This window comes from Tursiops truncatus, chromosome 8 (assembly GCF_011762595.2).
Source record: "Tursiops truncatus isolate mTurTru1 chromosome 8, mTurTru1.mat.Y, whole genome shotgun sequence".
NCBI lineage: Eukaryota > Metazoa > Chordata > Mammalia > Artiodactyla > Delphinidae > Tursiops > Tursiops truncatus.
In genome coordinates this window covers 66,180,926-66,206,565 of record NC_047041.1, presented here as the reverse complement: position 1 = coordinate 66,206,565, position 25,640 = coordinate 66,180,926, and the positions used below count along the sequence as shown (strand labels likewise).

Genomic DNA, 25,640 nt, shown 5'->3' with positions numbered 1-25,640 from the left:
TGTCACTCCCACTTCCACCCATAGCCTATTCTCAATACAGGAGGGAATCTGTTACAACATAAATCAGATTATGTCATTTCTTTGCTTAAAATTCTTGCAAGCCTTCCCAGCAAGGACAATGCCAAAAGGATAAATGTTTCCAGAGCAGACCTGCAGGCCCTGGGGCAGCGATGGGGGAGGCAGGGCCTTCAGGCCTGCATCTTCCTCTCAACCATCTATTTCTCGACTGGCAGTCCTGACACACCTCCTATTATCTGATTCCTTAAAGAAAGGAAACTTTTTAAAGGGAGAAAAGTAGAATCAATCAGCTTCCTTTTCCAGTTAGGACACCACAAGAAGCCAGTAACACCCACATTTCTTAAGAAGCAATAAGAAAGATATGTCAAGTCTGCCACCACTTAATGACTAGTTTCCAAAGAGAAAGCTAGCCTCTCAGGGAACAGTTGGTGCTGGTGGTGAGTCCTCCTGAAGCACCCCCTGCCCCCTCCAGCTGTTCACCACGCCCTATTTGCCTAATTGTCTCCAGACTCTGTCCCCCTCCTCAACCCCTCGACGCTGTGGCTGGAGGGTGAAGTCCAAATGACATAAGGATCCAAAGACTTGAATTAGCTCAGGTCTCATCTGTTCTCCCCAGAACTACAGCAGCAGCCTCTCTACCAGTCTCCCCAGCTCTCCTCATTTACTTATTTCCAACTACAACTTTACACAGTGATAATTTTAAGAAAACCTAAATTTGATCAAGTCCCCTGCTTTAAAACTCTCCAAAGAGTTCCTACATTGCCATACTATAAATTCTTCAGAAGATATTATACAGTGAACCATAGTAAATATTCTTTTCTATCTTCCGTAGATGCTTTTCTTCTGCCTTCTTCCTTAAAAGTCCTTGCTTGCGAGCCCCCTGGTGGCCTAGTGGTTAGGATTCCGAGCTTTCACTGCCATGGCCCGGGTTCAATCCCTGGTCGGGGAACTGAGATCCTGCAAGCCATGCAGTGTGGCCAAAAAAAAAAAAAAAAAAAAGGCCTGGCTTGATCTAATGGGGGTGGGTAAACCATCCGGCTCAGATTAGTCTACTCCCTGCAACAGTGATAGGTCAAAAAGGATAAGCACATCGCCCAAGCTGGGCCAACCATAGCCTTTCTCTAGGATCAATATATGGATGCAGAGAAAGGAGTTCTCCCTTCACTGGAATTGGTAAGCGGGAGCTGTCAGCAGTGGTGCCCCCCAGGGAGGGTGGCCTGTCTGCAGTAGAAAAGACTGATGTCAACACACAAAGAATGTAAGGTGCCAGATAGACCACCAGCAGCGTCAACTCCCATTCCAGAACCTCTTGCTTTTGTGAACTCCTACAGCACCCTTCCCAGTTATGGAACCAAGAACTACCCACTTATGCCTCAGCTAGCTGGAGTCCCAACAGGCCCGCCATGACGTTTTCTGTATCTGTGCCTTTCCCCACAATGTTTCCTCTGCCCAGAATGTGTGCTCCTTGGGTTTTACACAGCAGCCAGGCTTTCTCTGCGGAGCCGGCCCTGAAGGGAAGCACAGTTAGTCCAATCTTCCGGTCATGCTCTAAAGGGCCTAGAATATACCTACTCTGTTACACTTACACCACTCCCCTAGCTCCCCAATCTCCTAGCTAGTTGCCCAAGCTAGAAACCTCAGACTCACCTGGTCCTCGGACTTCCTTGTGGCCCGCATGGACTCTCCCTTCTTCCTTTCTGCCCCACGTCTGCTGTCGCAGTCCAGAAATGCATCCTCACCTCCCTGGGCCCAGGCACCAGCCTCCGGGTCTCTCTGCCACTCCCCTCCCCATCCCTCCACACTGCTGCAGAGTTGAACCTCCAACATCCCTCCTGCCACCTACAGAGTCAAACCCCTGGCGTGAAGGCCCTTCACACACTGGCTTCAACCCAATCCTCTAATTTCTCCCAACCACTTCCACTTCCAGGAGGATGCGGTAGACACACCTTTCCCTATTCCACCTGCTGTGCACAACAAAAACCCCTGCACGTGATATGTAAAACAAACAAGAGAGGACTCTGAAAGGCGGAGTGAAGAAGGCAGACCAGTGAGGGGCCTCAGGCCTGGAGGAAGGACACCATGGTGAGTGGCCTGCATTTTCTTTTTGCCTCACTTGGAACGGAAGAACCTGGAGATGCCAACAAGCACAGACGAAAAAGGCTCCAACAAAAGCTTGCTGCCTCGAGCAAGATAGACAACTTTTAGATAGTAACTGCCCTATATCAGCCAAACACCACAGAAAACCCCATGGTCCCACCCACACCCATACAACAAAGTGCAAATGACATGTGCAAAAATCATCTACAGCTAACCATACACTTAATGGTGAAAGACTGAATGCTGCCCCCCAGGATTAGGAATAGGCAATGCTGCCCACTCTTACTCAGCAAAGAGCCAGCACAAGAGGCAACAAACGGAAATAAAACAGATTGGAAAGGAAGAAATCATCTGTATTTGTAGATTATGTGATTGTCTAGATAGAAAATCCTGTGGAATATACAAAAAAAAAAAAAGCCTGCAACTAATTAGTGAGTTTATCTAGGATGTAGGATACAAAATAAAAACTCAATTGTTTTTCTGTATACTAGCAATGAACATGTGGACACTGAAATTAAAAATACAGTACCATTCACAATCACTAAAAAAAGAAAAAGAAAAGAAAAAAAAGAAAATGAAAGAAACACTCAGGTGTAAATATAATTTCTTCCAGCAAATCACTGTATGATCTAGCCACATGGGTCTACTCTGTCAGGAGGGCAGGAACAGTACATTTGTTTCCCTCTCCAATGAAACCAAAATACCCAGCCAGTGCCCAGCACCTAGTAGGCATGCAATATTTGCTGCCACAGCTCGTACCCTGCTCTGTTTAAGATAGACTTTCTTCCCCTTATGCTCCTAATGGGAGCACCAACTACTAAAAAATTCCATCTCTCATTTCTGCCTTGGCAGGTCATGATTGCCAAGTAAGAACCAGGAAAACTGCTTCCGCTTCCACTCCCAAACACACTTATATTCTTACATTACACACAGCATGGATTGGAAGTGGCCTCTGCAGGTATCTCTTGGTTACCCAGCGGGACACTGGGTCCCTTCCACATCAGTCCAAGGGGCCCCAAGACTCAGTCCAAAGATCCCAGGCAATGATGTGAGACCATTGCCAAAGTTGTTCCATCCAGGCTCTGTGCTGGGAGGAGCTACAGATGTCCTCCCTCTGTCTGAAAGCTCAGTTGTGGAAAAGAATTGCCCATCTGTGCTAAAGAAAGTACTGTGGAGGAGAAGAGGCTACGCGAGATACATCAGGGCCCAGAGGGCGTCCAGATACCTTTTTTCAAAAACTTTCCCCCTCTTTTTACTTCTGTGGGTAGAAAGTGAGTCTAATAGTCATTAAGCAAAAGCCAAGAATCTCAGAACTATCCCGATTCCTTTCTTTCTGTCACACACCACCACCAACCCCGCAGCAAAACCTGTTGTTCCACTTTCAGAACAGATCTCAAATCCAACCACTTCTCCGCACCTCCACCATCACCACCACTCGGGACCTGGCTGCTCTCACCACTCACTGGGTAACGAATGGCAACAGACTCGACTTCTCTCCCTGAGTCCTCCCTCAACACAGTAGTCAGGGTGAGCCTTTCATGATGCAACTCAGATCAGTCACTCACAATGCAACCAAGTCCTGACAATGACCTTAATGGCCTGCCCCCTTCACTTCCCTGCCTTCACTTTCCACCATGTCCTCATCTTCTCCTCGCTCCACTCCAGCCACCTTAGCCACCTTTACTTGCTGTTCCCATGCCTAATGCTCTATCCCAGTTAAACCCACGACTCACTTCTTCCCCTCATTCACCACTACACTATGAGTTCACCAAAACCCTTTTTATTTTACCTTGTGAGCACATGGCTGGACTACATTTCCCAGCCCTCCTTGCAGTTAGGAGTACACTGAGTGTGACTGAGTTCTGGGTGGGAGGGATGCATGCTTCTTCCAGACTGGCCCACAAAAACCTCCCCACAAAGTCCTCTCTCTTTTTCCTCACCCTCCAGCTGAATGGAAAGGAATCTGAGGGCCTTGAAGAGGGCAGAGCCACAAGATAGAAGAAGTGTGGGTCCCTCAATAACCACCAGGAAGGATGCCTGCTTAACCAGGAGCAGCCACATTGGAACTTTTCTATATGAGAAATAAAAGTTCTCTTGGGTTGATATGCTGAGATTTGGGGGGCTGTTTGCTATTCAACCTAACAATTTGGTCTCCTTCTCAATGAGGCCTTCTTTGATTGCTCTATTTAAAATGCTCCCAACGCTTCTTAGCTGACTGCCTTGCTTTCTTTTTCTCCACAGTCCTTATTACCATATAGCGTACTGTATATTTTATTTATTATTTTTTTCTCTACCTCCCCAAATTTGAATGTAAGCTGAAGGCAGGAATTTTTGCTTTTTTTTGTCGTATCCCCTGGGTCTAGAACAGTGCTTGGAATGTTGTAGACAATCATGTGTTGTTGAATGAATGAATAAATGAATAAATGAATGAATGAATGGACTACATGGGCTCCAAGGTCAGAAAGGCCTTGGAGTGGAGGCCCACTCTGCCATTTACTACCTGTGTGACCTGGGGCAAGTTACTCTCCCTCTGTAAGACTCGTTTCCTTCAACTGTAAAATGAGGGTAACAGTGCCTTCTTTATAGGGACTGGGAATAATTAAGATCATGAACATAAATCTTTCAGTATAGTGCCTGGAAACAGCTCAGGCTCCATACACGCTAATTACCAGCACTGTCAACTCAAGGCCAGAGGACAAGACTGGGTGTCAGGTGCTGGCAAAGTCACTGGTAGGGACACCTATCAGAGAGGAAGAAACTGAATGGACTATTTACATGCACAAACTCTTCTAGAAGAAATCGTGGCAAATACCTAGGTAGTGAAATTCAAGAGCAGCCTAAAAGTTCTCAGTAAATTGCAAACGATCAGAAAAACATGACAACTGGTGTCAGGGGTGATGAAAAGTCTGCAGAAAAGCACTGCTCTGGAGAGAGCACAACCCCAATAATGAGAGATCACTTTGTGCCTTTTAAGAAACAATTTTCACAGCAAAGCTCCAGAAAAGAGAGGCCTCTTGCATCATGAGGACAAGGTAATAAGGCTATAAAAATGGAACTCAAATAAACGACACACAGAGCCTACATGGGCCCAATTTTCCAGGAAAAACAGTGATCGCTACAGCATTCAGATGAGGCAGTCACACTTGTGCCTGAGCATAGCAAATAGCTTTCAGAAATCATTAGGCTGCAGAAAAGGCACTGAGTTTGCCAAATTAGCAGTGCCAGCTCTCACCTGCCCTTCTCTGTCATGCTCTCGTCTTTCTACTGACAAGAGGACACAGACAATCATAGCCAATGTCTGCACCTGCTTCACCATCTTCAAAATACACAGCATCCTGGAGTGAGCAGCACCTCAGTCAGAACCCTGCAGAACCCTGCAGAACCCTTCCATTGCCCTTTGTGCCTGCAGCCTGACCAACCCCTCTCCCAGGCCCTCTCAGCTTTCACTGGCTCAGACCTGCTCTCAGATCTCACCTCCTGGAACTCTCTGCAGTGCTGGGCCTTGTTGACAAACCCCCTTTTTGAAACTCCTTCTTCCTGTGGCCCCTCACAGCTCTCACAAACTCCCCCATACCCACCACTGCGATCCCTCTCATCTCTGTCTCTGGCCCCCTCTTCCACCTCTGCACCTCTAAACATTGGTACCCCAAGCCTCTACGATAGGATGTCTACCCACCTTTCTGGTTCTAGTGCCTGTTCTTCCCCTATATTGGAGGCAGGACAGCTTGGTGGTTAGAAGCAGATATTCTGGAGCCAGACCAACCGGGTCTGATCTTAGCTGTACAGCACTATGGTCTTGGACAGATAATAAATTGTTTTATGTCTATGTCTTCATCTGTAAAATGGAGACAATTATAGAAGACCTCACTTGGGTCACTGCAGGGATAAAATGAGCTAATATAGATAAAGGTCTTAGAACCATGCCTCGCACCTGATACACTCCATAGTGTGCTAGCTATGACCACTATTACATGAGCCCATTGTTTCAGCCAAACCCCAAACATACACCATGTCCTTCTACCTCCGCTTCCTCTACTCAGGCCTTTCACTTTTCCTGTGAATGTCTATCTCAGCCAGGCTTTAAGGTGCTGACAAAAGCAACCACTCTTTAACACCTTTCTATATTCCCTCACCCCAGCTGTTCAATGAGATGGAATACCTCCCTTCTCTAACAGGGTGGGGCAGACTTCTCCCAGGGCCCTCTTCCTAATCTCGCTTGAATAATCATTAATTTTAGATGTGTCTTACCTTCCCACTCCCAGTTCATGAACTCCTCAGAAACAGTGGTGCATTGGGTTTTTTTCCCCAAATTTTTATCCCCTGTAACCTTATACACTGTAAAGACTCAGTCAACATTTGCTGGGTTAAGCTGAAATGCAGAGCCTAAAGCCTGGGTCTACATAACAATCTACAGAGACTAAAACAACAACAGATCAGCAGGACAGGGGAAGCCTCCCCCATCACCCCAAAGCCAACACAGATTTCAGGTTAAAAAGAATACAGGGGGAACTTCCCTGGTGGCACAGTAGTTAAGAATCCACCTGCCAATGCAGGGGACATGGGTTCGAGCCCTGGTCCAGAAAGATCCCACATGCCGTGGAGCAACTAAACCCATGCACCACAACTACTGAGCCTGTGCTCTACAGCCCGCGAGCCACAACTACTGAAGCCCGCATGCCTAGAGCCTGTGCTCCACAACAAGAGAAGCCACCACAATGAGAAGACTGCACACTGCAACGAAGAGTAGCCCCAGCTCACCGCAACTAAAGAAAGCCCACGTGCAGCAACGAAGACCCAATGCAGCCAAAAAAAAAACAAAAAAGAATACAGGGGACCAAGTCAGTCATATTTGTTTCTCAGTTTCATTCTAGCCATTTCCTAATGGCCAAGAAAAAGCCAACCTTTTGGCAAGTTTGCAACCTGCTTCCACTTCTAAGAGTATTCCTGACAGGCTCACTCTGTCTTAGGGAGACATGTTTTCTTCCCTCAAAAATCCTATTTACTTTTTGTTTTAGGCTACTTCTTAAAAACATCCTTAAGAAGAGATCATTGTTTATTTTATTTTGTTATTGTTTTAAATAAAGTGCCAAAGATATAGGGACACATAATTCCTCAATTTGAGCAGGTAGATTACTCCTTAAGAGAATGTACTGGGCTCACCTCCACACTTAAGAACAAACAAGCCATGTATTACTTGTAAATACACAGCCTTTCACTTACATCTAGTTTCACATTACTGTTAGCCTGCTTCTTCATTCATGGAAAACACGACAAAGACCTTCCTAGCATTTAAAGTAAAATTTGAATATATCCTCATTCTTCTTGGAAAAAAAAATTCTGATTCTCCATCTAATCTTGGGCCATTGCCATTAGCTAGATAAATGCCAAACTAATGAAATGAGTCTGTAATACACAAAGACGGCTTAATGCAGCATGAGCTGAAAGAGCAAAAATTAGAAGTAATCTAAATGCCCCATAACAAGCTCACGTCTTATTGAGGGCATTCCCTTGATAGTTATGCAGCCATCTTAAAGAAGCATGCTGAAAACGAGGGAGCCACATGGAAAAACGCTGAGGATATCATCTTAAGAGGAAAGGGGATGCAATGTGTAGGGATATGTGTTTGTGCCACTAAGGTTGCCCCAGCTGGGCAGATTAGGTCGCAGGTTAGAAGTAAGAAGCAAGGAAAATTAGGGGAAAGCTGAGAGAAAATCTCAGTAAACAGGGCCAGAGGGGCTGGTGGTAGGAAAATGTGAAGCCTGGGCATGGGGCAGGGACCCTACTTAGGAGTACAGAATGGGAGATAGGAAAGGCGCCCCAAAGCCAAGGTCATTTCAGGAATTCTATCCCAAAGCAAGCAAGGGGAATGGAGAAGAGAACCCTTCCATTGCAGAATGAATCAATCTCTGGGTGAGAAAACAATTTTCAAACCCCTAAGATACTTAAAGTCAAGCCTTGGCCTTTCCACAGTGTTGCCACCAGGCTCCCACTGGAGGGCTCGGCCCTTCCTAAGCCTCTGAGGCTAATCCCGCCCCAAGGCAGGAGGGATTTAAGGGGCTCTAGCCTAGAACACAGGGATTTCGCTTGTTTGCTGATAGCCTGGCAGATAAAGAAAGTGAGCCCCAGTGAGAACAAGTATCTTGGCCAAGGCCACACAGAGAGTTAGGGGCTGAGCTGACACTTGAATCTGAGTCTGCCAGTCTCTGGGTTTAAAGCTCTTCCGTAGAGCAACCTGATACAAGACTGACAGACGAGGCAGACTGGCCCTGCACAAAGTGTCAGCACCCAGCTGCTGACAGAGATGCAGTGGCTTATGAATAGGTGAACCAACCAGAGCAGGGCAGGAAGATCCCAGGGACCCCAGGGTACCAACAGTTGCCCCCAGAGAGAAAAAGCCCCCTCTTGTACCCCAGTCCATGCCAAACCCCTGCCTCTAACCCCTCAGCCTCCTGTACTTTGTGGGTTCAGATGAAGCTCACTGCCCTTGTGGGCGTCAATGTTGGTCCCTAAAGGCATGACCTCCGGCACTGCTGTGCCACCTGTGGGTTCCACAAGACAACTCCATCTCTGGACAGGAGAAAAAGACTCCAGAGCTCCTCCCCACATCTCCCGTCCCCCTTGATTCCTACCCATACCCCTACCAGAATCCCCAGTCGAGACACCTCCTGCCAATACAAGAGGCCAAACTTCCGGTCTGGCATGTAAGGTCCTCCCTCAAGGGGCCCACACCACCTACCTAATCAGGCCTCCTAAGGCACCCACACCCCTCCCCAGGCTGGCCAGGGGCTGCCCTCTCGTCCCTTATGCCACCTCCAGAAGCCATGCTCTCCTCCCCTACCCCAAAGCCCCTAAGCGGCAGCTCAAGCTTTCTCTCATTTTCCCAGGCCTCCTCCAAACACATTGGTGTTGCTCACATTGTCTCCACTGAATGACCCCAATCCTTCGTGGGCTAAGTAGCCAAAGGGCCAGGCTCTCAAATATGGAACAAGCAGGTCACCCAGACACTGCCATCCAAAGGACTATGCACAGGAGGCCCTCTTTTCCCCCAAACCTGCTCTAAATACACCATTAGAGATTCCATCATTTAAGTGGTTGTCAAACTCTCCCTTGATCCGCCTTGGGATGGGGTGCAAACATTAGGCAGTGATGCTGGAGCCAGGACAGCTAGTAAGGGTCCTGATGGATTCGAGAGCATCCCACCTACCACAGCTGCCTGCAATGAGCACTTCCTGGGCTCCTACTACGTGCCAACCAGTGGGCACAGGGCACAAAGACACAAATCCAAATGCACCAGTCGTTGCAGGAATTCAGACTCAAAGAGAAAAGAGTGAGATAAGCCTCTCTAATGCAGCGTGACAAATGTCACCCAGAGAGAGAAGGCACAGAGGGAAGAACAGCAAGGAAGAGAGGCAGCCAGGATTCAATTCAACAGAGAAGGGGCTGGGGAAGGGCTCAGAGAAAGCCGAACGGTCCCTGAGGGGTCATCAACAACAACAAGCAGCAGAAGAGTCGCCAGCATGTACTGGGCGCTGACTGTCTGCTGAGCACCGCACCGAGCACTTCGCTTGCTCTACTGCAAACTCATGCACTCGTTCATTACGGACCCCTACTACCTGTCAGGCACTGTTTTAGGCACTCCGGATAGAGCAGTGAACAAAATAAACACGCGTTTCTGCCCTCAGAACTATTGAAAGAAGACAATAAACCAGATAAATAAGTAAAATGTATTATATGTTAGATGGCAGTAAGCACTAAGAAGAAAAGTAAAGCAAGAAAGGGAGACAGGGAACGTGGGGGTGGGGCAGTGGGCTGGGTGGTACAACTTTAAACCAGGTGACATCAGAGAAAAGACCTGGAGAAGCTGCATGAACAAGCCATCCAGGTATCTGGGGGAAGAGCATTCGAGGCAGAGGGGCAGCCAGTGGAAAGAGCTTGGACAGGAAGCACGCCTGGCGTGTTTGAAGAACAGCAAGGATTCCAGGGTGGCTGGAGTGAAGCGAGAGAGGGGCAGGCAGGGTCAGTGCAGACAGCCGCACGAGTTGTGCACTGCACAGCTCAGGAGGGCGCCGCTCACATGCACCACAGTGCGCTACGCAGAACCCAGTCTGCTCAAATCCTCACCAGGCCCTGGGGTGGGAGATGAGGTCAGAGAAGTACTGGGAAGCCCTGTGGGCCAGGAGAAGGCTTTTCCTCTGAGTGAGACAAGAAGCCACTGTCAAGAGGGTTCTGAACTGGAGGCATGACCTGAGCTGAGCCCCTCTGCACAGGATCACTGGGCAGAGAGCACAGAGTAAGGAGGCAAGGTTGGAAGCAGAAAACTGCTTCGGAGGCTATTGCAATAATCACACTCAACTATGTATTGTATTATCCTCACAATCCCACGAGGATGGTTCAATGATCACTCTTTCATAGATGAAGAGATTAGGCTCAAGAGAGACTTGGTAACTTGCCCAAGGTACTCAGCTAGGCAGTGGCAGATCGGCCAGGGCTGGGAAGCAGGGGATGAGTACATTCCAGGTGGAATGAATAGCATCAGTCATAGAACAGGAGACTGGCAGGGCTTGCACACTTGGGGAAAACGGCAAGGGCAGTCAGCGAAGGCCTGTCTGTGCCCTGGCCACTCTCACACAGAAGCCTGCTAGCAGTGTCCAAGCCAGCACTGCTCCCTGGACCAGAACCACCACCGCCTAACCCAGCTCCCTCTCCACGCTTGTCATCCCCACCTCAGTCCACAGGCAGCCAGAAGAGTCCTTAAAAAACATAGATCAGATATTATTTCTTGCTCTCAACACTCCAGTGGCTTCCCTTCATGCCAGGTGACCAGTAGACCCTCAAGTGATGCTGAGTGAATGGATGACTCCCTCATCCCTGCAGCCTCATCCAGGCCATCCTGTCTCAAAACAGGGGGAAGGGCCACCTCTTCCATCCCTCCTCAGCAGGTGTGGCCAGGACACCATATTAACCAGTCAAAATACACGAGGAGAGAGGGCAGCATTCAGACAACCTTGGGGCAACTTTCAGATTAAATTTTTTTAAATAAAATTGCTTACTCCAGAGCAACCTGGACACACTTTACCACGTTGTGGCCAAGGAAAAGGAGGTCTGCAGATATGCTTGGGCTGGAAAGACTGTAACAGGTGCCTTGTCCCTCTGAGTTTCCAAAGCTCTGGACAGCACTCTCTGTGGGGACGATGTCTAAGAGCTGCATGAGCTGGACAGAGTCATAGGCACTAGGCAGCCAATGAAAGGCCTTCCTCACCAAGTCTGTGAATTTAAGGGGTGGAGCCAATGACTATTCTCTTCTGGAGGCTAAATACAGTGGACCAAAGTTATCTCAGAAACTAGGGAAAACTATGAAATTAAGGCTGAAACAAAACTTTACCAAATGTGAGCTGGCGACTATTTGGAACAAAAGGATTTATTTCCCAAGGATCACTACCACTCCCATGGTTAAAACCAGGCCCTCTGAGGGTCAACTCCTTCCAAAGCCTTTGTTATAAGCAGAAGGAGATACATAAACATACACACATACACTTGCATGTATGCAGATATATTTTTACAGGAATGGTAACAACACCGAAAGAATGAAAATAGTAACAAGCTCTCCCCCACCCACCCACCCAAGAAAACCGAATTTAGTAACAGAGAGCCTCCCAAGCAGGCCCTGGTAGGAGTGTTAAATGATCACTGCATGAATGACTTGTTCTCTGGTTAAACGGCACAGTTTGTGGGTGGGAGAGGGGTGGGGGGAGCTCTGGAAGCCAAGTGAGTCCCCAGACCCCTTCAGGAGGCAGACAACTTCAAGTTTTCCTATACTGCATCAAACCGGTACGTGGCAAGCTTCAAAGGCTTTGCTCTTTGAGCAGGAAGATGGGAGGAGAAGGGTCAGAGAAGCAGTCGTAATATCTGTAGAGGAAGGGGGCTGAGTCTCCATGGGGGTGAGGGGCCTGTCTGTCCCGGTTCTCGGAAAGAGGAGACACGAAGAGCAGGATGAATGGCTGAGTCCTAGTCTGACAGAGAAGTATAATATAAAAGAAGGCTCAACAAGGGAGTTCAGGAAAATTACTTTTATTTGACCAACTCCAAGCTTTTCTGGGCAGTCAAAAGCCAAGCAGATAAGTGAGGCAAAAAGGTCCTGTGAGAGCTGGTCATCAAGACTTTCAGAAAGGGCAACAGCTCAGTGAATTCTTCCAAATACATGCAAAGGTCAGACTCGGGCACAAGCGAAAGGACTGGGGGTGGCTGGGTGATGGGGAAGCAGGGTGAAGCTAATGAAAACTAGTTGCCCGAAGGTGACAGCCCAATGTCCCACTGGAGGGACAATGAGAAGCTGGTCCTCATTAAAAGTTGGAAATTAGGGAGAGAATATAAGCTTATCTTTAGACAAAGTTGTGGCATGCACAAATCCAGACCCCTATGTGCAAACTGGCTCATCACTGTTTGGAAAACATAGACATGCACCTTGGGCAGTCCAGAGATGGGCAGGTGGAGGGACCAAGAGAGCCGGCCCCTGGCTCATGCCTTCAGCTTTTGCTTTCTCCACCTGTAGATCCCGGCTGGCCCAGGCTGACTGAATGGGAGAAGCAGCTCAGAGGTCTCCTTGATCTCACCCCTCTGCGCCAGAAAGTACCGAGGACATAGCAGGAGCCAGGCCTTGGAAGCTTTCCAACTCTGGTCCCCCTGCTCCACTACAAATGGGCGCATGTAACCACCTCTGGGGCCACTCTTACAATCTGTAATTGTCTTTATCATTTATTTCTCCGTGGACTGCTTCTCTCTCCCACCAGAATGAAAGCTCCATGGGAGCAGAGGCCAGGCCTGCCTTGCTCATCGCTGTGCCCCCAGCCAGTATCTAGAACAGTGGCTGCCACATTGCAGGATCATAGCAAATGAATGCATGGCTCGGAGACTGCCTGGCTTCAAACACCAAGCAGTCATCTCGAAGAGCTGTGCCTGAGCCTGCCCTGCCCTGTCATGAACAGATGGAGGGGACACTAGAACTGGAAGGGTCCTGAGAAAACAAAGGACAGGGTCACACAATCCCAGGGTAATAGAGCCAGAGGTACCTGAGGGACACAGGAATACAGGATAAAGGAAAACAAGTCACACAGTGAAGGGGAAACCTGCAAAATTCATTTCCTTAAGTGACTGTAATAAAGGCTAGTCAAATTCCAGGAGCAGCATTACTCAGGACATCTTTCCTAACACATTATAAACATTTAGCTTTCTATGTTAACTTCCAAAAGGAAAACATCCTCTTTATAACAAGTTCCTAAATGCCTCAGTCAGAAAATAATTTGGAGAGGTCTGAGTTAACATGATGGTTTGAAACCCAGGCCAGGTTGCCAAAAATAAAGACTCTTGATTTGGCTGGAGAGTATTAATTTGTGGGACTAATTTTTAACTGGCCTTTTATGATTATAAAAGTAATACATGCTCATTGTTGAAAAATAGGAAACCGCAGAGAAGAAGATGAGAATGAAAATCACCTCTAACTCCACAAGATGAGAACCACTGATAACACTGGTGCATTTCCCTCCTTCTATGAATGAAATTTTAAGAGTTGAGTGTACACCGTGAATATAATTTCAGTTCCTGCCCTCTTCCAGTAAAGTTCACTTAAAAGCACTCCATTGGTTTCCAAGAAAGAAGTTTACCCTCAGTGAATAAACAAATTAAATAACAAAATGAATAAAAGAAACCCTTCATGAAGTTAAAAAAAAAAAGTGATTATTCCACTGAACCCCCATTTCCTTAGCAAAAGAAAAAAAATCACTACAGCTGAGACAAAAATGGCCCATAAGATAGAAGGATTAAACTCATCTTTGTATCCTCTTACCTATATCATATTTTCAAGAAATATATTTTGAACAAGCCACACATTTTTCAAATCAACAGAAGAATTTTATAACTGTATCTTATTGTTTTGAAGCAAAAAATCAAGTCTTAATGGTCTTGGGAAAGTTTTATCTTCCAATCTGCAGGTGAACCAAACCATTTAAAGATGATCAGTTCACATTCACGGACCATGACATCCAAGCGAAAGTCTTATCTCCAGTTTTGTTGTATTCTGTGACCTAAACTGTGGAGTAAGCAAATCGCCTTGCCAAGGACATGTGTGTCATGTGCTACCCGGCTGGGAGCTGCCCTGATGTCTGCCTGCATCCTGGTGGGGCACGTGGTTTTACATGTAGGCCCAAGGCCTTGGCCAGTGGAGAGTAGAAGAACCTTTCCACCTAGCAGAGAAGACTATCCAGGATCAAGAGCTCCTTAGCACAAGGCATTTTTTTTTCACCTCTCATAATAGTTCACACTTCATTCAACAAACGTGTCCATGTCAGGCACTGGGCTGGGTGCTCTGGACACAAAGGTGAACAACACTGAATAACACAGACGCTGTGCCCACTTCCACGGAGCTGCAGTTTGCAGAGCACTTCCCCATCCATTATCCTCACACTAAGCCTGGGAGACAGAAAGGTCATCGCCATTGTTCCCATATTCTAGATGATAAGGCAAACATTCATTGGAGTATTTTACCCCAGGTTATGACATGGAAGAGCTAGACTCAAATCTAGGTTTTCTGACTCTTCATCCAGTGCCTAGTTTCTGAGCAATGAGTTGCCCTGACTTCTAGATGGCTGCACGTGTCCTGGTTTCTGGAAGCCTTCTTAAATTCTGACCCTGGACTCAGGCATCTTCCCAGCTTTCCTGGCAAGAGTTTCAGATCCTATTTACCCCCTTCTACAGTGTAGCACACTGCTAGCCTCCCCCAGTGTTCAGTCTCCTTTCCACCCTGAAAAACAGATTTTGCTGGACTCACAGCCTCCCAACTGAAGATATTTCCCAGCTTCCTTTGCAGCTAAATGTAGTCATAGGACTAAGTTCTGGCCAATGGGATAAAAGAATGTGCTACTTCCAGGTCTTGCCCTTAAAATTACTGTATGTATTACTCCCTGATCCTTTCCCCTGGGAGACAGTAAAAACTGAAGCTTCCACCTTCAACCACCAAGTGGAAGCCACTTGGTGGAAGCCACTGTCTTCATGTTGAAGACAGAAGGCCTGGACCCTTATCTACTCTAAACTGGTACATGAGAAAGAAATCAGCTTCCACCCAATTTCAGCCAATGTGTCTGTGGAGCTCCCTAATATAGGAATTTGCTCTGTGTCCCATCTAATACAAGAAGCTTGAGTGAGACCAGTTCTACATTCTCTTAGCAAAGCCCCTTGTCGCCAATTAAATACCTTAAAGGGGATGTTCAAAACTATATAAGAAAGTATTCCATTCAGGTTTATTTCATGGAAAACTTTTCAAAAATGAAATTAACAGGATCTCCAAGATGATTTATGTTCAGGTCACAGGAAAATTGAGAGGGCCCAGAAAAGCAAACCAGCCTCCTATAGTAACAGGAGGGGAGACAGCTCTAAGTGGTAACACCACCAGTTCTCTCTCCTACAGCAGTTTACTCCATTCCTAGAAAAGGCACCAAGAGCTGAAATCATGTGAATCAAGGCTCATTTCTCCATGGAAACAATGTGATAATAAGAGCTTGTGTTCCCAACCAAGAACTCGACGGTCAACTTTTTAAAGAAATTACATAAACTCCATGTTTTAGCATCTATTAAAGCCTTGGGACTTTTAAAGCTAGAAGGGCTGCTGGTCCAATAATATACCGCAGAAGATCTTTGTATGTTCTGTACCATCAAAAGTAGGTGCAAATCAATTAAACCTAACACAGTAACCAATCACATGACCTTTCATTTATTCTGATTCAGTAACAGTGTAGTTTGTAGCACTTCACTTCAATAATTCCTGCTGACCTCTGAATATAGTAAATCAGAACACTTAAGAACATCTTCAACAGAGTAAGCAAAGAGGAACTTGGGAAGAAAGTAGAAGTTGTCAGAAAAGTGGTGTTTAAGCCTGACTCTGCCACTGACTAGCTTTGGGACCCTGGACTGTAGTTTAAATTCTCTAGGTATTTCTAGCCTGCAAAATGTGTCTTGATAACTCCTCTCCTCATAAGGCTGTGGTGAAGACTAGACAAGACAATACATGTAAAAACTACTTTGTAAATCACACATGAAAGGTGGATGGCATTGTTATCATGACCGTGACCTCGGGAAAGGCTTTTGTGAGATTTTGATGAGCATCAACGTGAAAATGGAGCAGACTACCAACTACCCAGCCACTTTTTGAAAAACTGACCCAGAGCAATTCTTTCGTAGTCCTCTCTTTCCCTCTTTAAAATCCCCCCATAGGCACTGGCTGGCAAGAGTTAGTCAATCTGCTGCATTCATCCTTGCCATCCATTTGCTCACAAGCCACAGGGAAGCCGGCAAGAGCTGCTAGATGTCAGCCATGGCCATGAAGGAGGGAGAGACATGGCCACTATCAACCAAAAATGCCTTCCAAAGACCCACTGTGCTGTCAGAAACCTCAAAACCAGATTCAGAAAGCATTTTTGGGTCCCAGGAAAAGGGAGGAAGAAGAATGCGTCGGGTAAGAGTGCAGGCTCTGGAGTGAGACTGTCCTGGGTTTGAATCATGGCTTTTCCACTCACTGTGTACCATCAAAGGCACTGGGTCTCAGTCTCCCTAACTAGAAAGTGGGACTGACAGTGCCCACCCCACAGGGCTATTGTGAGTACTAAATGGGAAAAGTCATGTGAGCACTTAGCATAGTTCTCGGCAGAATGGTAAATGCTCGAAGGTTAAGTACTGCTATAATTATTATTATGAATAATAAGTACATCATGCAATACTAACAGTAATTAAGATTTGGCAAATCTATAGTCCTTCATATCAAGACTTTGCTACAAGCTTTATAACCAAGTATTACCTGGACAGCATGCTGAATCACCCACTAATTCCCCAAACTAATCAAGGTTCTTCTGGACTTCTTCCTATTGCCCCAGGATAGGTGAAACGTCTAAGAATGCCCAGCTGGCCAGCTGGCTAGATTCTGACACTTGTTTTTCTGGTTCATAGCTGTCCATCACTAGCCTGAGAGGTGTGCACAGAGGAGAAGAGATTAACTAGGATGTCTGCGTCTAACTTTTCTATCTATGCCGAGGTTGGCCCCTCATCTCTCAGGGTGCAATATATCATCATCTTTAAAACACGGCCCTACACCAGCAAAATGAGGCTAGTCAGCACCCATTTGGTGGACAGCGCCACATCCCTAAACACACCCTGGAGGCAGGGGAACAACCTCGGTGCCCTCCGGGCTCTCCCTGAAAGGCTAGTACACCTTCACTATTAACACCACGGCTGCTACTCCCTACAACCAGGGAGCAACTTTACCGCTTCCCAAATCCCTACTCTTTCCTTATCTCACTTCAGCATCAAAACCACACTGTAAGGGGCTGGACAGGAATTGTTATACCTGTTCCACAGACAAGGCATCAGCCACAGTTTGAGACATTAAGTTATTTGGCTTAAACTATCTGGTGCGTAAGTAGCAGAAACAGTCTAGAATGCAGGTTATCCGGTTCCCAATTAGGGAACCTTTCTGGAAAATGTGGGTATTTGTTTTTAAACATTTGACTTCCATAATGGTGCTTTGCTTCTCAAGAATTCATTAATCAAGGTGTCTCGGTCACAGTACAGTGCAGATTCACATACTTAAAAGCCACTCACACAAGCAGATGTTCCCCACGCTCTAGAATTCTGAAGGGCAGCTGAAAACAGCCATGCCGATTAACATAACTGACAATTCCCAGTTCTGGCTCCGCTGAGATGAATCTCTGTCTGGATTCAGCTAGTAGCCTCATATCAGGTCTCTGCTGCGGTTAGTCCCTCTGCTCCAATCCAGCTGGAACATTCATACTGGACTAATGCTTTAGGGAGAATCATTTCACATCACTAAAATCATAATCATAATAAAACAACTTCAGTGGTTTTTACCACTCTCTACCTCACTAGGTAAACTTTGACTTGCCACTTAACGTTGCTGAGTTTCTTCTACAAAACTAAGGAGTGGACTAAATAGAGTCTTGTCCACTTCCAGCTCATGACTCTAAAACCCCCAGCCAAGCCCAAATCCTGCATCTGGAGGACAGTGGGAGACAAAGGATTCCACTGGTCAAGAGTCTCCATGGCTTGGTTTTTACACCTGGATCCACTGCTTCTTAGCTATGTGACCTTAGGCAGGTTACTGGATAACTCTATGCTTCAATTTCCTCATTTCTAAAATGATGCTAATAATTGTACCTACTTCATGGGGTTTTGTAGGCATTGAATCAGGTAATATATGTGAAGTGCTAAGGACATCATAAGAACTCTCTATATATTAGCAATTATTATCGTCTGAAATGAAGAACCCTCCATTCTAGGCAAGGCTGTGTCCCTGAATACAAGCTGGTCATTCCTACCTCTGTGCTTTTAATTATGATGTGTTCCCACCCACTTGCTCCCTGGAAATACCTGTGCTACCCTTTTCTGTGAATCAAAATTCTACACATCCTTAAAAAGTCTGGATTAAATCTGATCACTTCCATGAAGCCTCCTCCCTCACATGGCAACTCACAAAGAACTCTCTAGTCTCTGAATTCCTGTAGCAGTTATAGATCACCTAGACCACTTTATTGACATTATATGTGGCCTTGGTTTATCCATCTGCAGATAAAACTGCAGGCTCCTTGGCCACAACAACTATTTCTGTTCTTCCTCTGGGTCTCCATGGTGCCTGGTATATTGCCCTTCAGGTATTTGTTGACTGAATAAAGAAATGTATAGTACTACACCCAAAGAAATATGCAGTAGGTTTTCTTTTAGTTGATGTGGCTCAGCTATTGATTTGCTGTACTTTGGAGCCAATTAAAGATAACATAAAGATAAACATCAGCAGGGCAGGGACATCCATGGCCAGCTAAGTCCTGATCATCAATAAAAGATACTGATATCTGGCCAACCTGAAGAATAAGAAAAACACAGGTGACAAAAGGAAACAGTATCCTAAAATCCAAAGTACACTGCAAGACCAAGCACATGAGCCTATATACTGTTAGGGTGGGAAAGCTGAGGTTTTCCCAAGCTGAACTCACTCACTCAGCAACAATTTATTGACTACTCTGTGCAGACACTGTCTTAGTTGCTGGGGATACAGCAGAGAAAAAAAAAAGACAAAATTCCTGCCAGTATTCCAGGATCTAAGGAGGAACGCTGGGTATAATGCCACCCTCTAGCTCCCAAGTGAAATCCGCAGAGCAACAACTTCTTGCACCAACTCCTCTTGTTATGCCTTCAAGTAACGGAAAAAGAAAAAAATGAAACATACTATTCACAAGTAATCAAACAGAGGCAGAGCTCAAAGTGCACTGTCACTCCCAATGAGGCTTCCCTCATTCTAGAATCTACTGGGGAAGTTCGCCATGTAGCACTCTGCACCCTAAGACAGCTGAACTCTAAGCCTCTAACACCCTAAGTCCCAGCTGAGCTCTGAGACTAGCATTGCTTAAATATCAAACCTCTCAAATAGCAAATGTGGCTTTTGAGGCCAAAAACAACTCAGAGGTGGGAGAGCAGGAAGGGAGGGGTGGTAGGTAAAGGATCGGGTAGTTTTCACCACTGCAAAACCTGAAGCTCTTCTCCTTTGGAGCAGGAACCTCTTCTAATCTAAAGCCTCAAAAAAAAAAAAAATTTTTTTTTTTTCCTCCAGCAGGATACTGAAAATAGCTTTGCATTTAACATTTAAAATTGTTTTTGATCCCACACTCCTTCAGCTCTGCTCTCTCCTGCAAACTCGTTCCATTCCCTAAGGGCACTTATAAGTATATTTCAAAAGCAACAAACCAGAGTCACCATTTTTATCCCTAAGAGTTAAAAAGAAAAAATGATTTACATAATTACATGGAAGATAAGTTGAGGAAGAACACAGGAATCTTATCTGGACCAAAAGTTCTAGGACAAAATTTCTTTCAACTCGTCAAGAGAGATAGCAGATTAAAATCAAGGTTCATATCGAAGGCATAACTGTTGGGTACCACACATGGGAACTTCTTGAGTTCCTCATTGTTTGTGTGCCACCTACTTCTTCAAAACGAAAGTGGAGGTAGCTACTGGAGGGCAGGTTTGAACAATGAAATACATGCATGTTTTCCCGTGACATTGAGAAAACAGGATTTTATGGCCAAGAAGGACCTGAGAAATCAAAGTTCAATGAGCGCAACTTACTCAAAGTTACTCAGCAAGTCAGTGGCTGGCAAAGACTGGAGCCCAGGCCTCTCCCAGCTCCCAGCCCACAGTTTTCCCCACTCTCCACACCACTGTCTCATTTATAACACATGAAATGAAATCTTAAAGGCACAAAGGCAAAAATCCCTTTTATAAACCTTTTTGTCAGACTAGAAAAATAGTAGGAGAAGTGACTTAGGTAAATGGGTCCCATTAACGCTAGTAGTAAATGACCTTTAATGCTATATAGATGGGGGTCTAGCTTCAGAAGGCTTAATTAATGCTGATAACACTTTAGTACTAAATAGTATGGTTTCAGCTAGAGTCAGCACTAAATGGCTTTTGTGGGCTTGCCTGGGATCCAAACCACCATTTAGTTCATTTTATTCTATAGAAAAATTTATCCCAAGTTTCCATCAACTGCCTTACAAATGAACTTTTGAAACAAAATCTGTTTTTAAGATGGCTGTGCATATAAAACAGAATTCTGAAGTTTGAAGCTCTGCACTAGACATAATTAAAACAGTAATAGGGCTTCCCTGGTGGCGCAGTGGTTGAGAGTCCGCCTGCCGATGCAGGGGACGCGGGTTCGTGCCCTGGTCCGGGAGGATCCCACAGGCCGTGGAGCGGCTGGGCCCGTGAGCCATGGCCGCTGAGCCTGCGTGTCCGGAGCCTGTGCTCCGCAACGGGAGAGGCCACAACAGCGAGAGGCCCGCGTACCACAAAAAAAACAAAACAAAACAAAACAAAAACAGTAATAGTTGGTGATACATGCTAGGAGTATATTTATGAGAAAACCCTTCAAACCCTTAATTTGTTTATGTGCAATATAATGTTTTATTAAAAGCCTTCTCAGCAGGATACGGTAAACTGCTTTTTGTACAATGTATAACCAAGGGCAAATGCTCCAATTTTGAGTGCAAGTATTTACAGGGCTGTTGGCACTGAGCTAAGGGTTACAGGGAGGATAAAACATCTAAACTCAAGGAACTAAAAATCCAGTTACACTGGCCTTTATTTTATTTCAAAAACAATCAAACTACTTCCAATCTCAGGACCTTTGCACTGGTTGTTCCCTCTTCCTAAGATACTTTCCCCACATCTTCCTGCAGCTGAGCTCAAATGTCACCTCTTCACCCGAGGACCCAGCTAAAGCAACCTCCTTCATCATCACTATGTGGTTTTTACTCTATGTGGTTTTACTCTATGTGGTTGTTCTATGTGGTTGCTTACCTAGCATCTAGCACTACCAGGAGTTAACATGCTTAACTGTTTACAGTCTGTCTCCTTCCCCTGGGACTCTGTTTTGTTCACTGCTGTACCTTCAGTGCCTGGAACACTGCTATGCACACGGCAGGCATCCAATAAACTTCACTGAATGAGTCAATGAGTAGAACTGGAGGGTGGGAAGTGAGGACAAGATAATTATTCATGAGACAATTAAAAAATGAGAGAACTGACCATTCTAATTGGAATCGATATGATCAATATGCTAATTATGAAGTACCAATGCTTCTGAATGAATGGCTGGCAATCAAAAGTAAAAAAAGTGTGAGAGAGAGAGCGCAAAGGGGACAAATGTCATCAGAGGAAGTTTCACAAAGAAGGGAGTTTCAAGGCAGGCTGGGGCCAAGAAGAGAGGCCTCTCAGGTCAAGGGAGAGAGCTGAGGGAAGACAGACAGAAGGAGAGAGTAGGGCATGGGGTGGCCTGGGCAGGGACAAGCAGAACTGAACCCCAGGCACTGGGCTCGGTCTGCAAATGGAGGTAGAGGCAGGAAGCAGGACTGGTGAGCAGGGGGAACAGGGTCAGACTCTGGAGAGTCTGGAAGACTGGATACAGGAGTGTCAACCACAGGCCACTGGCAGCAGGGCTGTTCTTGGAAGGCAAAGTTGGCCACATCATGTGGGAGGAACTGAAGGAAGTAGAAGGTAGAGCAGAAAACTGGTTAAAATATGACCTTGATGGTCTAAGCATGAGGGAGGCAAAAAGAGCCTCTTCCCTCTGCTTAGACATGAGAGAGATATAAGTGAGCAGGAGACATCCCCCCTCTTCGCCCCCCCAAAAAAGACGACTTCCAGAGTATTTCACAGTAGCATTCCATGGCAGATTCGGGTCAACTTCCCAAACATTCTATACTTGGAGCATTCAAGAAGGTGAACAGAGATTTAAAACAATAACTCTGAGGGCAGGGCATGTCTTTCCATGCCTTTCAAATCTGAGTTTAATTACCTTCAGTATAGCCTGTGTTTATTATCTTTCTATTCTTTGAAAAAAAAAAAAGTAGTATCTAATTTCACCGTGCAGTATACATTTGAACATTATATAACACATTTTTATGTAACAGGTTCTTGAGATAAAACAATGTTTCCCTTACTATCTAAATGTATTTGGGGAACAACTGGCATTAAAAAATATATTTATATATACGTACACATTAAGGCTGTGGACATCTGTCTTTGGGGTAAGAAGCTGGAGAGGAGGAAGAGGTGAGAGACTTTACAAAAGGTCTCCTCCCCGTGACGCTCTCCGCAGATGGCCCGGCGGGGGCAGTGGGTGAGGAGTTCTGTTAGGAGGTTCATCTCACACAAGCTGCCTGGGGAGGGGCTGGCTGAGCCACATGAGGCTTACGTCAGAGCAACGCCGCAGAAAGGCAGGAGGAAGCAAGAGATACAGAAATGTACAACAGGATGTGAGATGCACGCTCACAAGCCCCTGTAACTCACACTTGGGTAATATCCAGACGTGCACCCCTTGTGTCCCACCACAGAGGACTTCAGTCCTGCTTAAAAGGAGGTATACACCATGTCTGTCAGCAATAAGACTGGTCACCAATCACCTCGGGCCTGCCTGGCTCCTGGCCTGGTGCCGGCTGCTTCAGACACGGGATCAAATCCAGTGGTTCCTCCCAGCAGGCATCTACCGCAGTGGTTAGACAGCAGACTCTGGAAGTGTCCGTCCCTCCCCCGTCCCCCTGCACCAATCTGGCTCCACCCCATACCAGCTGGGCAGTTCACAAAACCACCTCACTTGTAAAATAAGGATAATCATGGTACCTACCTCATAGGGCTGTTATGAGGATTAAACAAGTTAATAAACATAAGGTGACTAACATATCTGCTGGCACTTAGAGAATGTTCAATAAATGTTAGCTGCCGTTACCATCATTATTATTATTTCTATTTTGCAAATGAGGTAAATCAGACTCAAAGAAACTAGCTAATTTGCCCAGGTCACACATTTCAAACAGTAGTTGAAAGCATAAGTACTTGTAAATGTTTTACTCAGCATATGTACAAAATCTAATGGGTAGAGTATTAACCAGAATATTAAATTAGACAGACCATCCATCCCCTTCTTTAACCAGGCTGGATAAACATGAGTTTACCTTATTTAAAAGGACAGCATGTACTAACATAAAAATAATTTCCCATCATGTGCCAGCACTCAACGTTCTCCTGAAGCAAAGATGACTAAAGCTTACCCAATCTCATCTACCCGACTTTAGGTCCCCAACTCAATCCCTCCTTCCATGCAGACCTAACTACTCATGGCCACGCCCACTCGTGCCCCTGTTGCATCCCTCCTCTCATGCTCCCACCTCTCCACAGGTATATCCCCTTCCCTCCATGTGCTTAGTCCCTGAGTGCCTATCCCACCCCATCTCCTCCTCCTCAAGATCATTAATTGGCATTGGACAAGCATATCCTCAAGGCTCCCTATGCCTGTGATTTGGGGAAACCAAGATGAACTCCCCACAAAGTGCTTGGCCTGGAACCAGCAGGTAAGATATTCCCAGAGACAGCCCAACACGATATGGGATGCAGCAGTACCTACAATAATTAGAGCTAGATCAAGGGCTGGGGACACTGCCGCCCAGTGTGGGGAGGAAGAAAAACAAAATGAAGAAATAGCTCCAGGAGGACCAAGCATTTGAGCTGGGTCTTAAAGAAGAGTAGGATTTGGATGAGAGAAGGCTGAGGCATAGAACGGGCCAAGGGCTGGTCCAGGGAGCAGACAGCTCTTCAGCTTGACTGGACAGTCCTGTGCACACAGTCAGGCGGGCTGCGTGTGGAGACGCAAGAAGGAGCAGCAAGACTGACAGCTAACAACCATGAACGTTTACTATGTTCCATGAAGAGCTTCATGTATTTTTAATTCTTTAACTCATTGAATCCACACTGCAACACTCTGAGGTAAGGACTAAAGTGATTCCAGTCTTACTGATGAGAACACCAAGACAGAGAGAGCAAAGCAACTTGACCACAAGTCATAAACCTAGTAAGAAACAGTTAGGATATAAAATCTGGCTCCAAAGTCTGTGCTTTTAACCACCCAACCAAAGTCCCTCTCAGGACAGCCTGATGGTGAAGGGGTACAGCTGTCATGAGGATGAAATGAGACCATGCTTGCAAGCAGTTTGCAACCTGTAACTCCAAGGCCACGGATGCTGGCAATAGGCTGCCGTGAATGTCTACAATGGACCTGCTAGCAGCTGAAGCAGGAGAGACACATCAGGACCGGAAAGGGGACCTGAGCCCACTGGGCTAGTGTGAAGAGCAGAGGCCCCAAAACACACCTACTTTTAGGGTGTGCAGGAAGGAAACCAAGAAAGCAATGTGACCTAAAGGCTGAGGGAGGAGGAGATTTCAAAAAGGAGGGAAAGACAGGTGGGTATAAGCTGCAAAAGGGCCAAGAACAACAATTTAGGACTAAGAATGAGGCCCTGCAATTCAAGACTTAAAGTTTTTGGAGATATTTGAGAGGAAGTATGAAGAAGGATAGTAGAGAGGGTGCAGGAGCTAAGAGTGGAGCCGATGAGAGAGTGGAGGGGGTGACCGTTCACAGCCCTGGGAGAGGCTGCCAGGCAGGGAGGGGAGCGAGACAGGGGCCCAGGGGCACCAAGTGCAGACACATGAAAGCTGCCCGCTGCACAGTGGCCCACAGCAGGCCTGTTTCTTCCCCTTCCATCCTTCCCTCCTCAATCAAGACAAGGGCTTTTCTAGGGTTGGTAAGGAGACTGAGGGCAAACAGCACGAAGGATATTCCCGTGACAGGACCGACAGGACCCTGGCAGCACTGAGAGGGAGTGTCAGCAGACACTGAGGGAGGGCTTCCTGTGTGCCAGGCGTTTTACCCACATCATCTCCCCTGATCCTCACAGGGACTGTAGGAGGCAGGCTCCTTCATCACACCACAGAGGAGGAGCCTGCAGTCAGAGGAGTCTAGCGTTTGTCCAAGGACACACCACCCAACCCAAGTCCCAGGTCCTGCTACCAGAGACCAGGCTCCTGCCCAAATTGAGGGTCTAAGAAGAGGGAACAGGGGAGAAATTCACTTGCGTTTTCCAAAC

General features: G+C 46.3%; 1 protein-coding gene across 14 annotated transcripts in view; it reads right to left on the bottom strand.

Moving 5' to 3' along the window:
• BMAL1 (basic helix-loop-helix ARNT like 1) overlaps window positions 1–25,640 on the bottom strand; it is a 103,821-nt gene that overhangs the window by 75,081 nt on the left and 3,100 nt on the right. For 4 of the 14 annotated variants that reach the window (XM_019947958.3, XM_073808634.1, XM_019947956.3 and 1 more), the window contains exon 1: window positions 1,666–11,655. The exons of 4 other annotated variants lie outside the window; for them this stretch is intronic. The gene's annotated coding sequence lies outside the window, so the exon portion shown is untranslated. Of the gene's footprint in view, window positions 1–1,665; window positions 11,664–25,640 lie in introns of those variants that run through there. 6 more of the 14 variants (XM_073808638.1, XM_019947968.3, XM_073808637.1 and 3 more) reach the window with 6 other exon arrangements.